The following is a 13700-nucleotide window of genomic DNA, read 5'->3' as shown; positions in this document are numbered from 1 at the left end:
TAGTGAAAATGTCTAATATAATCTTTGGGTGCATGAAAAAGGGAGATCTTGAGTAGTAGGGAGGCTGTTTTGTTCTGTATTTGCACCTGATGGAAGAGACGTTGGAATAGTGGGTCCAGATCTGAGGTCCATAGCTGGGAAGGAAATGTGACAGAGATAGACTCCAGAAGCTCTGCTTATTTAGTTTAACAAAAAGCAGGTGAAGGGGTGACCTGATTACAGTCTGTCAGTACCTATGTGGGGAACAGATTTTTGATAATGGGCTTTTCCGTCTAGCAGAAAAGATATAACACAGTGGTAGGCAACCTGTGGGCAGCAGACCATATGCGGCACATCAGAGTTCTGTCTATGGACCGTGAGACGCTTTGCTTACTGTTGCCCACATTCAAGTTTGCCAAATTCTGCTGGTTTTGATCCACATAGATTTTTTTTCCCATCAGTGTTATTAAAGTGACACACACTCAAAAGCAAGGGCAGGTGAAGTGAAGTGTGCACTGACTGCACACAGTATTGACTGACAGCTGTGTGCTCCCTCTGCATCCAATCAAAGAGCAGCTATGGGGCAGTGGGCACACCCCACAAATTCTAAGCACCCAAGCACCGTGAACAAAACTACCTTATCCTGGGAGACTGTCGTGGTATGACAATCTTGTGGCTCACTGACATGAAGGAGGCCATTATCAGAGATAAGATATTGGAGCAGATGGATTGTGGGTCTGATTCAGGACAGTGATCCCTATGCTCCTAGGAAGGGACCTCCCCCTCCTCCTGTGGACTGCGGGTGAGGCTGAATTGCAAGGGAACCTTTTGGGGTTGGGGCCGGGGCAGGGAAAGCCCCTCGTACCAGGGTGCTGCCTGCTCTTCTTCCCCTTCCCCTAGCGATCATGGAGTGAGGGGGAAGCCCACAGCTTGCACACATTCCTCTCACTCCTGAAGACAGGAACAAGTGAAGCAGGGTATCATTTCTCTCATGTTATTACCAAGCATTTATATTGTGGAGTCTTCGGAGGACCTCCATCGGAGCAGGGACTCATTGCTAGATGCAATATATATGGGGTCAGCCACCTTTCCAAGGCAGGATTCCGAAATATGACCTTTTGACCTCTACATATGGTCCAAGTGCCTGTGATACTTTTTAACGTCACTAATGGTCCTACTTACAACAGCTTCATTAATAAATAAATTAAGCTGCAGAGCTTTACCATTTAGGTGGTGATTGGCAGCATTAGCTGATCTTTTAGCCCACAGGTGGTGTGGCTTTGGATAAGTTCCTGTCTGCATGGGGGAGGAGGGGAGGAGCTGAGCTCCCACCTCAGGCACCAATGGCAAACAGCTTGCGTACCACTCCTGGCACATGCTGAGAGATGATAACCCCTGCAATAAATTATAATCCTTGTGGTCATTTCTAGCTTGTGTGGGACAGATAGGAAAATGGCCCTGAAACACGAACTATTTTTCTCCATAAAGGGGAGAAGTACTTGGGAGTCTTGACTGCCACCTTGTAGAGCATCTGCAATGGCATCATTGCTAACACATAATCATTCTCCAATTAATCGTCCCCAAGCTAGCTGCGAGAGCCTCTTAGGGAACATTTATGCTGCAATCAGAGGTGTGCCTGAAGTTCAGGTAGGCATTCCCACCACTAGCTTTTTTGATGCAGTCAGCACATCTACAAATAGCAGTGACGATGCAGTGGCACTGATACTGGCGCATGAGTTAGCAATGTGAATTTTACCCAGCCTCTGCTGGCACACTTCACAGCTACTTTTATCTACCCTAGCTGGATGCAAGTTAGCCTAGGGATGTCTACATGTGTTGCAATCACACAGCAGACATACCCTTTATCTCCACCTCAAATGTAACTGGAAGTACTTTGTCATTTCCTCATGTAGCAGACACCTAACGATATCGTGACTGCAGTAAAAGGCAGTCTCACGAGGTGAAATGCAGGGTTCCACTTTACATGGACATGCATTTTATATTTTATTTCCTTGGCTTTGCTGTTTTTAAAGAAAGAAAACCCCCAGATCAGAAGCTTTGTTCTTTCCTCATCCTCCCACCTTGACTTTGCCCTCACCGTTTTCATTTCCTGTGTTTTCTCACTGCTCTCTATCTACTCCTTCCTCATTTCCACTCCTTTCTCTGCTCCTATTATGCTCCATTGTGTCCAGTTCTGGGCACCCCAATTCAAGAAAGATGTGGAGAAATTAGAGAAGGTCCAGAGAAGAGCAACTAGAATGATAAAAGGTCTGGAGAACATGACTTATGAAGAAAGGCTGAAAGAATTGGGCTTGTTTAGTTTGGAAAAGAGAAGACTGAGGGGGGACATGATAGCGGTTTTCAGGTATCTTAAAAGGTGTCATAAGGAGGAGGGAGAAAACTTGTTCTTCTTGGCCTCTGAGGAGAGAACAAGAGGCAATGGACTTACGCTGCAGCAAGGGAAGTTTAGGTTGGACATTAGGAAAAAGTTCCTAACTGTCAGGGTGGTCAAGTACTGGAATAAGTTGCCAAGGGAGGTTGTGGAATCTCCCTCGCTGGAGATATTTAAGAACAGATTAGATAGATGTCTATCAGGGATGGTGTAGATAGTGGTCGGTCCTGCCATCGGGGCAGGGGACTGGACTCAATGGCCTCTCGAGGCCCCTTCCGGTCCTAGTGTTCTATGATTCTATGATTCCTCCCTTGACCTCTCCCTTCCATTTTTCTTTTACTTCTCCTTCACCTCGGTTTTTGTCTGGATTCGAATTGTCCCCTCCCTGTCTGCATGTTGGCCATCTTGCTTTCCACCAGCCCCTCTCTCCAGGCTGGCCACCCTTCACCCTCCTTTCTCCTGAGTTTTATCCTCTTAGGAAGACCACCCCCTCCTATCCCCACCTGCTTATCCCTTTATTCCCTGTGCACCAATAGGATGGTGCTAAAGTTGCTCCTCAAGGTCTCCATGCCTACAGAGCTGCCTTCTGCAGTTGCTCTGCTGCCTGACAGTCTTCACATCATGGCACCCTGCTGAAAGGGTGCACCCAGACTGGCTGAGCCTAAGCCCCAGTTTACTAGCTGATTAGATGACACTCATCTCATGAAACAGCAAAGAAAGACAATTGGTTTTTAAGTTGTGGGTGTGGAGAGTTTCAGCCACAAGAGAAATGCAGAAAGTAACAGGCCTGGGAAAATATGGAACCCTAATAGAAACTGCTGGTCTATAGGATAGCATATACTGAAAGGTATGCACCAGAGTACATGTGTCTGCATGCGCGCGCACGTGCACACACACACACACACGTGCGCGCACACGCACACACACACACACACACACCTGCCTCTCTCTTCCTGTACCTCAATCTCCAGCCCTGTTTCTACTTCTCTCCACCTGGCAGCTTTCAGAGTAATCCCACCCACCTATCTCCAGATCTGAAGAAGTGGGTTTGTCCCATGAAAGCTCATCACCTCATAAATTCTTTCGTGAGTCTTTAAAGTGCCACATGACTGCTAGTTTGCTTTGTTAGAATACAGACTAACACAACTACCTCTTTGTTACTATTCCCACCCACCTGTTAAAGGGAGGACATCAAGCTGAATTTACAGCGGGGAATGTACACAGGACGCAACAACTAAGTGTTTTAATTAAAACCCTCCAATTCAAGGCATGGTCCCCATGCGGAGGAAGATGCTGAGAGTTACTAAATATCACCATCTCTCTCTCTGCGTCCTACAAGGGGAGGTGAGTTGGCAGAAACTCTCATGGTGGAGCATCGAAAGGCAATTCCTCATGGCGCAAAATGTCCTGAGTGTTTTCCAAAGTCACCTTTGTCAAATAGCATTGTTCTCAAGCCATTCAAGTAGGATTTCCCCATATCTGATCTACAGTTCTGGCATAAGGGGCTGTTAAAGCTCTTATACTTTGGGATAGGCTTTTACGATTCGATTCACAAAATCACCTAGAAAATCCCTGGGATTCACACAGCTCAGGTTGGGTTCATAGATTCCTCATACAGTGAATGTGATCCACAAAAAACCCATCACGCTAGGCAGCTCTACACTTAAATGAGCTAATGGAAGATGCCAAGGAGGTGCATGTGTCCTTCTAAGTGGCCAGGAAAAGACCTCCTCCCTGCAAGGTACTTACCCAAGCCATGGTAGATACGTGGCTCAAGGATTTCTCTGCCTGAGAGAGAGAGAGGATTTGGCCATGGATCAGCTATCACTAAGGTGTCATAGCTGTTGCATGGAACGATAGGATAATCTGATGGGGGAAAGGGTTACCTAAATCTCTCCTGCTTCAGCTGTTCCACTGTGGATCGCTCATGAGAGTCAGTGGGCCAGAGAAGGAGAGCAAGGAAGCATGAAAAATGATTCCTGTAGCTGGCAGGTTATTACACGCCAATGGGAAAGCCAGGTTCCAGTCCCCCCGCTCCTGTAGTTAATTATTTATTCCCAGTGAAACAGGGTCGGTAGGAAAGAGAAGAGGCCCAGCTCAGCATAGCCACATCTACACGTGCTGGCTGCTTCAAAGTAGCCGCGCCAACTTCAAAATAGCGCCCACCACGACTACACGTGGAGGGCGCTATTTCGAAGTTGACATCGACGTTAGGCGGCAAGACGTCGAAGTCACTATCCCCATCAGGAGATGGGAATAGCGCCCTACTTCGACGTTCAATGTGTAGCCGTTGCGCGTCCCGCAACATCGAAATAGCGGGGTCCTCCATGGTGGCCATCAGCTGAGGGGTTGAGAGACGCTCTCTCCAGCCCCTGAGCTCGATGGTCGCTGCGTGCAGCGGCCCCTTAAAGGTCCCCGCCCCCTGCCTTCCTTTGCAGGAAGCTGAGAGAGCATGCAGGCGGCAGCACAGCCACACGGCCAGCCTGCACGTCTCACAGCAGCCCAGAGACACGCCCCCCGCTGCAATGGCCGCCCGCCAGCCCCCCAAGCGACCCCAGGGCACCCCCCTGGACGGAGGCCGAGCTTCGGGACCTGCTGGGCCTCTGGAGCGAGGAGGAGGTGCTGCTCCAGGTAATGGGGAGCAAGAGGCGGAACGTGGATGCGTTCGCTTGGCTGGCCAAGGGCCTGGCCATCCAGGGTCCCCCTGCCTGCACTCTTGACCACGTCAGGAGTAAGGTTAAGCAGCTGCGGCAAGGTTACGCCCGGGCCCGGGATGCGGCCAGCCGATCTGGGGCTGCCCCTGTCACTTGCCCCTTTTACAGGGAGCTCAGGGAAATCCTGGGCCCCCGGTACACCTCCTCCCCACCGGCCACTCTTGACACCTCGGCCAAGGAGCCCCAGCAGGCCCCGGAGGTGGAGTCCGCCCCAGAGGCAAGCCCTGCACCCCAGGGGCCCCCCCAGGAGCCCACCCCTGGAACACCGGAGGAGGAGGAGGAGGGGGGAATCCTCCTCCAGCAATGGGGAGCTCCGGATCACCATCCCGTCCCAGAGCTCCAGCAAGGCATCCACCCACCGGGTGTCCCCCAACCATGGGAGCGGACCATCAGGTATGTACCACCCCCGGTGCACACCCCTGGGGTTGAGGGGCGGGGGCAACAGACATGACCAGGGCCCTCCACATGCCCAGATGACCATGGCCCCAAGGACAGCAGTGGCATGTCCCTCAGAAGACTGCATCAGCCCCTGCCCCCCAGCAGGACAGTGCCATGCCCCATCCCTGGGGATGCGGGGAGCGGAACCTAGGCTCCCCTGGGGGGAGGGGGTGGGACACCCATCAGCAGCAGCAGCATCTCCCGGGGACAGGGATGGGGAACCAGCAGCAGAGGGGTTGGGAGACAAGGGCCACAGCTCAGGGCCCACACTAACGGCTGTCTCCACTCTTCTTCCCCCCATGTGTTCCACAGCTGCACCATCAGAGGGACCGGAGAGCGCCGGCGAGGTGTCAGTGGTCCCAGAGAGCCCACCGAGGCCATCACTCCAGGCCAGCCTCTCGGCAGAGGACCGACCAACCCCAGGGCGGGGACGACAGCGGACCAGCACCACCCATGGACGGTGACGGACCCCCAGCTGCTGGCGATCCTCCGGCGACAGCCGGAGGTCTCAGAGCAGCACCTGCGGGTGGAGGAGCGGCGGCTCCAGCTGCAGGAGCGGGCGCTGGCCTGGTGCCAGGAGGCATGGGGGGCCTTTATGCTCACTTTTGAGCGCATAGCCGACTACCTGGCCCCCCCATGCCGCGCCGGCCACCACAGCACCCGCCCTGCCTGCTCCACCCGCCGCTCCACCTGCTGCTCCACCCGCTGTCGCACCGCCGTCCACCACCGAGGGGCCTTCTGCCAAGGGGGACCTGGGGCCAGCTGACACCCGCCGGCCTTATCTGCCGGTCCGCCTGGCCCCCAGCCAGCCCCGGCCAGGGCTGAGGCCAAGGCACGGGTTGTGGCCGCCCACCCCCAGCGCTGGCCATTAGGGGGTGTGGGGCCCAGGACGTGCCCCCCACTTTGTACGTATCCCCTTTTACTTGTGTTTTGTATATAGTTTGTATTAGACCCGTTATTTTATGATACCTGCCCCCCCATGTAAATAGTTCTCCCCTTCCTTGTCTTCCCCTTTTTTTCCTTTTCATCATATAATATATATAATATTTATATTGGTTGTAAATATAATAATAATAATAAGAGTTCAATGTTTTCTGGTTTCACGAACAACAGGTCTATTTTCATTTACAAGAAAAGTTGGGGGTGTGTGTTCTTGGGTGCTCTGTGGTGTGGGCGTACGGGCAGGGAGTGTTGTGGAGGATGGGGGGGTGCAGTGGGGGGCCTGCCAGCGTTCAGCCCATGGCCTCGTCGAACTGGGCCCGCAGGGCCTCCTGGACCCGGGTCGCTTCAGGGTCCACCTGGCGACTGGGGGCAGCGGGTGGCTGCACGTCAGCCCTGCCAGCCTCCACAGCCCAGCCCTGAAAGAATGCCTCCCCCTTGCTCTCCACCAGGTTGTGGAGGGCGCTGCACGCGCCCACAATCTGGGGGATGTTGGTGGGGCCCGCATCAAGGCGGGTGAGGAGACACCTCCAGCGCCCTTTGAGGCGGCCGAATGTGTGCTCAACCACCTGGCGCTTGTGGTTCAGGCGCATGTTGAAGCGCTCCTGGGTGGCTGACAGATGGCCCGTGTAAGGGTGCATGAGCCAGGGCCGTAGCGGGTATGCCGCATCTGCAATGACGCAGAGGGGCATGGTGGTGTCCCCCACAGGGATCTCCCGCTGGGGGGTGCAGGTCCCTGCCTCCAGCCGGCGGCACAGGCCCGAATTCCGGAATACCCGGGCGTCATGGGTGCTGCCAGACCAGCCAACATATATGTCCAGGAAGCGGCCCCGGCTATCCACCAAGGCCTGGAGGACCACAGAATGGTAGCCCTTCCTGTTTAAGAAGCATCCTCCACTGTGCTCCAGGGCACGGATGGGGATATGGTTCCCATCCAGAGCCCCGAAGCAACTGGGGAAGCCCAGGGTGGCAAACTCCACGATGGCGGCATCTGGGTCCCCAACCCGCACGAGCCTGTGGAGGAGCAGGGTGTTGATGGTGCGGACGACCTGCAGGGGAAGGACATGGGAGAGCACCAGTGAGGGATGCGCAGGGTGTGTCTGGCCCTCCCCTGCCAGGGCTCCCCTCCCCTCCCAGGGCTGCCTCCCCCCTCCCCGTGGGTCCTCTTACCTCCATGAGGACAGCCCCGACGGTGGCCTTGCTGACACCAAACTGCTGGCCCACGGATCGGTAGCTGTCTGCAGTGGCCAGCTTCCAGACAGTGATGCCGACCCGTTTCTCCATGGCGGTGTCCTGGTGCCTCAGTGCAGGGGTGAGCCAGTGGCAGAGCTCCAGAAATGTCTGCCAGCTCATACGAAAGTTCTGGAGCCAGCGGTCGTCATCCCACTCGCCGAGCACCAGGCACTCCCACCAGTCGGTGCTCATGGGGTAGCTCCACAGCTGGCAGCATGTGCAGCGGGGGCGGGGGCGGGGGGCTGCAGGGTCTGGGGTTGCTTCCTCCTCCCCTGGGGGCAGCTCCTCTTATGTGGCTAGAATGTGATCAGCTGCCTCCTGCATGGCATTGAGCAGGGTGAGCACTGCTCCTACAGGGGTGGCTGGGTGGACCTCTGGCTGCTGCTGCTGCTGCTGCTGCTGGGGGTCCATAACTGCGTCGCCAAGGTGTGCATGCCTATGGCTCTGCAGACTGCGTGCTGTGCAGGCTGAGTGTGTCTGGGAGGGGCCCTTTAAGGGAGCGGCTAGCTGTTGCCCCGGAAGTGCTAGTCCACCCTGTGACCCTGTCTGCAGCTGTTCCTGGCACCCTTATTTCGATGTGTGTTACTTTGGCATGTAGACGTTCCCTCGCAGCGCCTACTTCGATGTGGTGCTGCCCAACGTCGACGGCACCAGCCCTGGAGGACGTGTAGACGTTATTCATCGAAATAGCCTATTTCGATGTTGCTACATCGAAATAAGCTATTTCGATGTAGCATACACGTGTAGACGTAGCCCATATCACACAGTCCAATGGCCAGGGCACTCACTTGTGAGGCAGCAGCTCCTTGCTTACAGCCATCCTCCGTCCAAGAGAGTACCCTGACCATGGGGCTCACAGTTGCGAGGACGGGCCTGGCAGCTGTTTTGTGTGAGTTCATGTATGAGGCATGGGAGCCTGCACGCCCGATTAACTCAGCAGCCAAATTAGGCAGAGCAGTGCTTATTTTCCACAGGTTCTGCATCACTCTGAGGTTTGAGGCATCTGGACACCTGGCTGTACCGGGCATGTTCAGAAGCAGAAACATGGGCACTGAGAGAACTTGGGTGCCAAGAGAGTTTAGATTCCTGCAGTGGTCAGCACCAGCTGGTTAGGTGGGTGAGGGAGAAACCGGTGCGGGGGGAGGGAAGTGTGAATCCCACTGAGGTCTGATTCTGGGATATAGGCACCTAAGTGTTTATGTCCTTCTCTGAATCTAGCCACCACCGCAACAAACTGTGATCATACCCTTAAAGATGCTGCAGTCACCAGCTGGGATGTGAACTCCATCAGTGTCTGAAAAATGCCAAGTCTGCCTGCAGTATGGAGAACATAGCAGCATAAGCTTTCTTTGGCAATGGTTCCTGTTCATTCCTCTGAAGTAGACAAACGGTGTTTCTCAGCAGTTTGTGGAACAGAAATCTAGAAAGGAAGCAACGGTTAGAGAGAGAAAGACAGAGCTGGAAATAGAGAGCAAGGCTGAGATAGCAACAAAGGCAAAGCCACACAGAGAAACTGATTCTTGTTTGGATAATCTGGGCAGCCATCTAAGGTGCTTTGGAATTGTGGGAAAGGGGGAATATCTTCAGCTGCGATGAAGCACTGGAGATATGCCAGTTACACCAGCTGAGAGTCTGGCCCTGGGGCATGCAATGCAGTGTACATATATTAAACTATGATTATGGTAACTGTGCAGCTCTGGGCTAGACGAATAACAGACTGGTAATGTTCAGCGAAGAGTGGGAGCCCCAAGAGGATATATGGGGAAAAACAGGAATTTGCAGGAGCTGTAGAAGTGTCATTGTATGTGAGCATAACTATGAAGTACTCTGCAAGTCCATTGATATGATGTACTTCCTATACTCGTGACACCCCAGGCCTTTCTTACCTTGATTTACAGTGACTGTTGCAAAAGAGTAGTTATAGGATATAAAATATGCAGTCTGTCTGTAGCTGGAAAAAATTAGTAATTATCATAAAACAATTCATGATATTATAAATTCAAAACATTCTGCAATAATTACAGACTTTTTTCCATAACGTTTCCCCAAGAATGAAAATAAAAGTTTAGCACCACCACAATCCTACGTTCCCGGACAGGCAAAGGTTATTCCTCTTCAGCCTTGGGTCACAGGGGAAAAAAGATCCCTGAGTCCTCAGGTGCCTGCCAGCCCCTCTGACAACACAGAATCTTTTCATAAACCATTTATTTTATATTTCAATATTTTTATGTTTTATTGGCTTATTCAGAAATTGGAAAATCTTACATCCCCTCTCAAGAGGTCTGGCAGCCATGCTTGGCTCAAAGTGAAATAGCAAAACCTCTGGCAAATCACCCAGCCTTTGCTAAGATTTGAAATGAGGAGTCCAGATCTGACTCTTTTTGATTTGGACTCTCTTTGGGAAAGCTGAGGAGCTGGACAAAAAAGGCTTGGGGACTGGCACATTGATTTTCTCTCCAGCAAATGTTGGAAGGCAAGAGTTGTGGATTCCACAACAATGCCACATTTCCCGCAGGCAGTTGGTGGTCAGATTTTAGAGTGAAGGGGAACGGGGAATAATTGAACAGAAGTGAGGAACTCTGCTGCTCACTAGTTGACTTCTGAGGCTCATGCACTTCCATCTCCGACAGAGGGAATGCCCAGCACCAGCCTGAAATAGCCTGGTTCAGATTAGGAGTTGAATAGGAGAACCAGGTAGGAAAGTTGTTTATCAACTAACTAACCCTATTTAGTTAGTTGATAAATAACTCCCCTACCTGATTCTCCTAAAAATAATAATTTATTATGATTGTGGTTATGAGTATGATTATTAGCTTTTGTCTACCTAATTTCTTTCTTTAACAGGGTTATTGGCCATTTAGGTAGGGGGAAGCTGTATGTGTTCTGTATGGTGATTTTGGTCAGGCTTCTGACACAGTGCCACATACCTCTCTGATACTTGTCACCATGCAGAGCACTACATTTAGTCCCACATAACATTTTCATAAGCAAACTTGGGAAATTGACTCCAGAAAAAGTTACTATAAGATGGATACACAACTGGTTGAAAGAACCTACTAAAAGGGTAGTTATCAGTGGTTCACTCTCAAATTGGGGAACCATGTCTAGACATGTCCTGCAGAGGTTTGTTGTGGGTCTATTGTTCAATATTTTTCATTAATGATTCGGATAATGGAGCATATGCGTATAAAATTTGCAGATGATACCACACAGAGAGGGGAGGCAAGCACTTTGGAGGACAGTATTATAATCAAAGCAACCTTGATAAATTTGAGAATTGGTCTGAAATCAAGATGAAATTTTTAAAAAGACAAATATGAAGTCCTATGCTTAGGAATTTTCAAATGCATAAGTACAAAATGCAGAGTAACTGGCTAGGAGGTCATACCAGTGAAAAGACTCCGAGGATTATAGGGGATCACAAATTGAATATGAGCCAACAGTGTGATACAGTTGTGAAAAGGCTAATATTCTGGGGGTGTATTAACAGGAATGTAGAAGTTAAGACATGGGAGGTAATTGTCTTCCTCTTCTTGGCACTGGTGAAGTCTCAGCCTGAGTGTTGTAGCCAGTTCTGAGCAGTGCACTTTAGGGAAGATGTGGACAAATTGGAAAGATGAGAAGCAAAAATAATAAGTTTAGAAAACCTGGCCCATGAGGAAAATTTAAAAAACTGGGCATGTTTAGGCTTGAGAAAAGAAGACTGAGGGGGGACCTCATAAGAGACTTCAGATATGTTAAGGGCTGTTCTGAAGAAGACAGTGAAAAATTATTCTCTCTGATCATGGAGGGTTGGTCAAGAAGTAGTTGGCTTAATCTGCAGCAAGGCAGATTTACATTAGATATTAGGGAAATTTTTCCTAACTTAGAAGACAGTTGAACTCCAGAATAAACTTCCAAGTGCAACTGGAATCTCCATCACTAGAGAGTTTTAAGGACAGATGGGTCGTCTCTAGATTCATATGCTCCTGCCTGAGCATGGGGTAATAGACAAGATGAGCTCCTGAGGTCCCTTCTAGGTCCACATTTGTATGATTCTGTGATTTATATAGGCTGGTAGATGGAACTGGCTCTGCATAGCAATAGGGATATTCCAGACAAATAAAAATTTACTTAGACTATAAGATTCCCAATCCAATGGCTTTTGTTGTGCAGGGAAGTCATAGTAGGACTGTATCATTAATGTAAACTTCATTTTTAACAATAACTGAGTTAAAGCAAATGAGAAGTTGTCTTTCCAAATCTGCACGCAGTCTGAAGCAATGACACAGCATCTCAGTGGGTGTACGCCACAGAATTCAAATAATCTGGAGAGAAAAGCTGCCCCTGCAGGTACGCAGAGCTATGAAACTGCTGCTTTTCGTTTTTCTGCATCATGTGACTTCAATGTTTCCAGTAATTTCCCTGAACAGAGTTCAGAGGTTTGTTCTCAGAGTGCAGATTGACAGAGAACATGCACATGCACAAAAACACGAGTACTCTTACTTATGGAAATTTTACATTTTTTTTTATTCATATGACCAATCACACATCATCAACTGTGGCAATGCACCATGCAAACAACCATAAGCTGAAATTTGTTTCTGGACAGATTTAAAAAATAATCTTTATAGATTCAGAGAAATTGATAGCAGAAGGGATCATTCTGACTACCACATCTGATCTGCTGCATAACACACAGCAATTCTTCCCATGGTTTGGGCATCCAAGCCAATAACCTATGGCTGAATTCACACATATTTTCAAGGAAAACAGCCAGTCGTACAGATATCAAGAGCTGCTGAACTCACCACATCCTTTGCTGAGTGGCTCAAATATTTAACTGCCCTCACTGTTAACATCTGCACCTTATTTCATATCTATGTTGCTTCAGCTTCCAATTGCTATACCATGCAATTCTTACTTAGGGTAGAATAAAGAGATCTCTATCATCACATAACTTCTCCCCACGCAGATATTACTACTATCTGAGTCACTGGTTTCCAAGAAACATTCCCTCCACACTAGACATATAATCGACTTTCTTTGGTGCCTGGATTTTGCATGTGGCTACACTAAAATCAGTGCTATTCAAACCAAACAATCAAGATTGGTCTGTGTTCAAAGGCAGTGAATTCTATGGGCCCACACTGCACATGCTCCACCAAAATTTATGAATATGGGCCTGGCTCCACCAATGTTTGTGCTTAAAGCTGTCCTGGCCACAGGAAGGGCCAGGGAAACCGCCCCAGGCCCTGCATTTTGGGGAGCACCATGCTTCACTGGTTTGCAGGGTACAGGGCTGCCTGGTAGCAGCAAGTGACCCAGCCCCAGCCCACCCCTCACAGCCTCTCTAGGCTTCTGCTCTGCTCTGATCCACCACTACTGCACACCATTCACACAAGCCCTCACTCCCACCCTGCCTCTTTCCAGCTTCCACACCCTCCCCCAAGTGACGATGGAGCTGGCGGGATAGGCAGGGGCTGGGATGCTCACTACTGCCAGGTCCAGGCCCCCCACCCCCAGCAATCTGCCTTTCCCCCAGAGGGTTCTGGGAACAACCATGAAGTATATTAATCAGGTGCCTGTGTCTGTGTAACTGACCTAGCCCATTCATTATTCACCACTTCACCAAATTTTGTGTCATTTGCAAATTTACCAGCAATTCTATTGCATTTTCTTCCAGCTCACTGGTGAAGCTTTTGAACAGCACTGGGCAAAGAATAAATCCCACTTTCTCTGGATTCCCCACTTACAATTATTTACTATTGCTTTCTGGTACCTATAGTTTAGCCACAGAGGGGTAACCATGTTAGTCTGTAGCTTCACAAATTAAAAGCAGTCTTGTGGCACCTTAGGCTACTGAAACTGATTAACGAATGATCTTGAAAGGTTCAAAAACGAGGGAAGATCATAAGTGAGCCATGGGCAGCTCACAAACTGGAAAAGAAGCTAAAGCCATCAAAAGAACAGTTACATTACAAACCATTCACTCGCTTCTGAAAATAACCATATTTAGGACTGAT

General features: G+C 50.2%; 1 protein-coding gene across 1 annotated transcript in view; it reads left to right on the top strand.

Annotated features, from left to right (window-relative positions):
* The window catches only part of TBX15 (T-box transcription factor 15), a 173168-nt gene that overhangs the window by 150364 nt on the left and 9104 nt on the right, over positions 1-13700 (top strand). The window lies entirely within an intron of this gene.

Source organism: Carettochelys insculpta, chromosome 1 (genome assembly GCF_033958435.1).
Source record: "Carettochelys insculpta isolate YL-2023 chromosome 1, ASM3395843v1, whole genome shotgun sequence".
Taxonomy (NCBI): domain Eukaryota; kingdom Metazoa; phylum Chordata; order Testudines; family Carettochelyidae; genus Carettochelys; species Carettochelys insculpta.
Note: the sequence above shows the minus strand (reverse complement) of the source record. Positions and strands in the feature narration are given on the sequence as shown.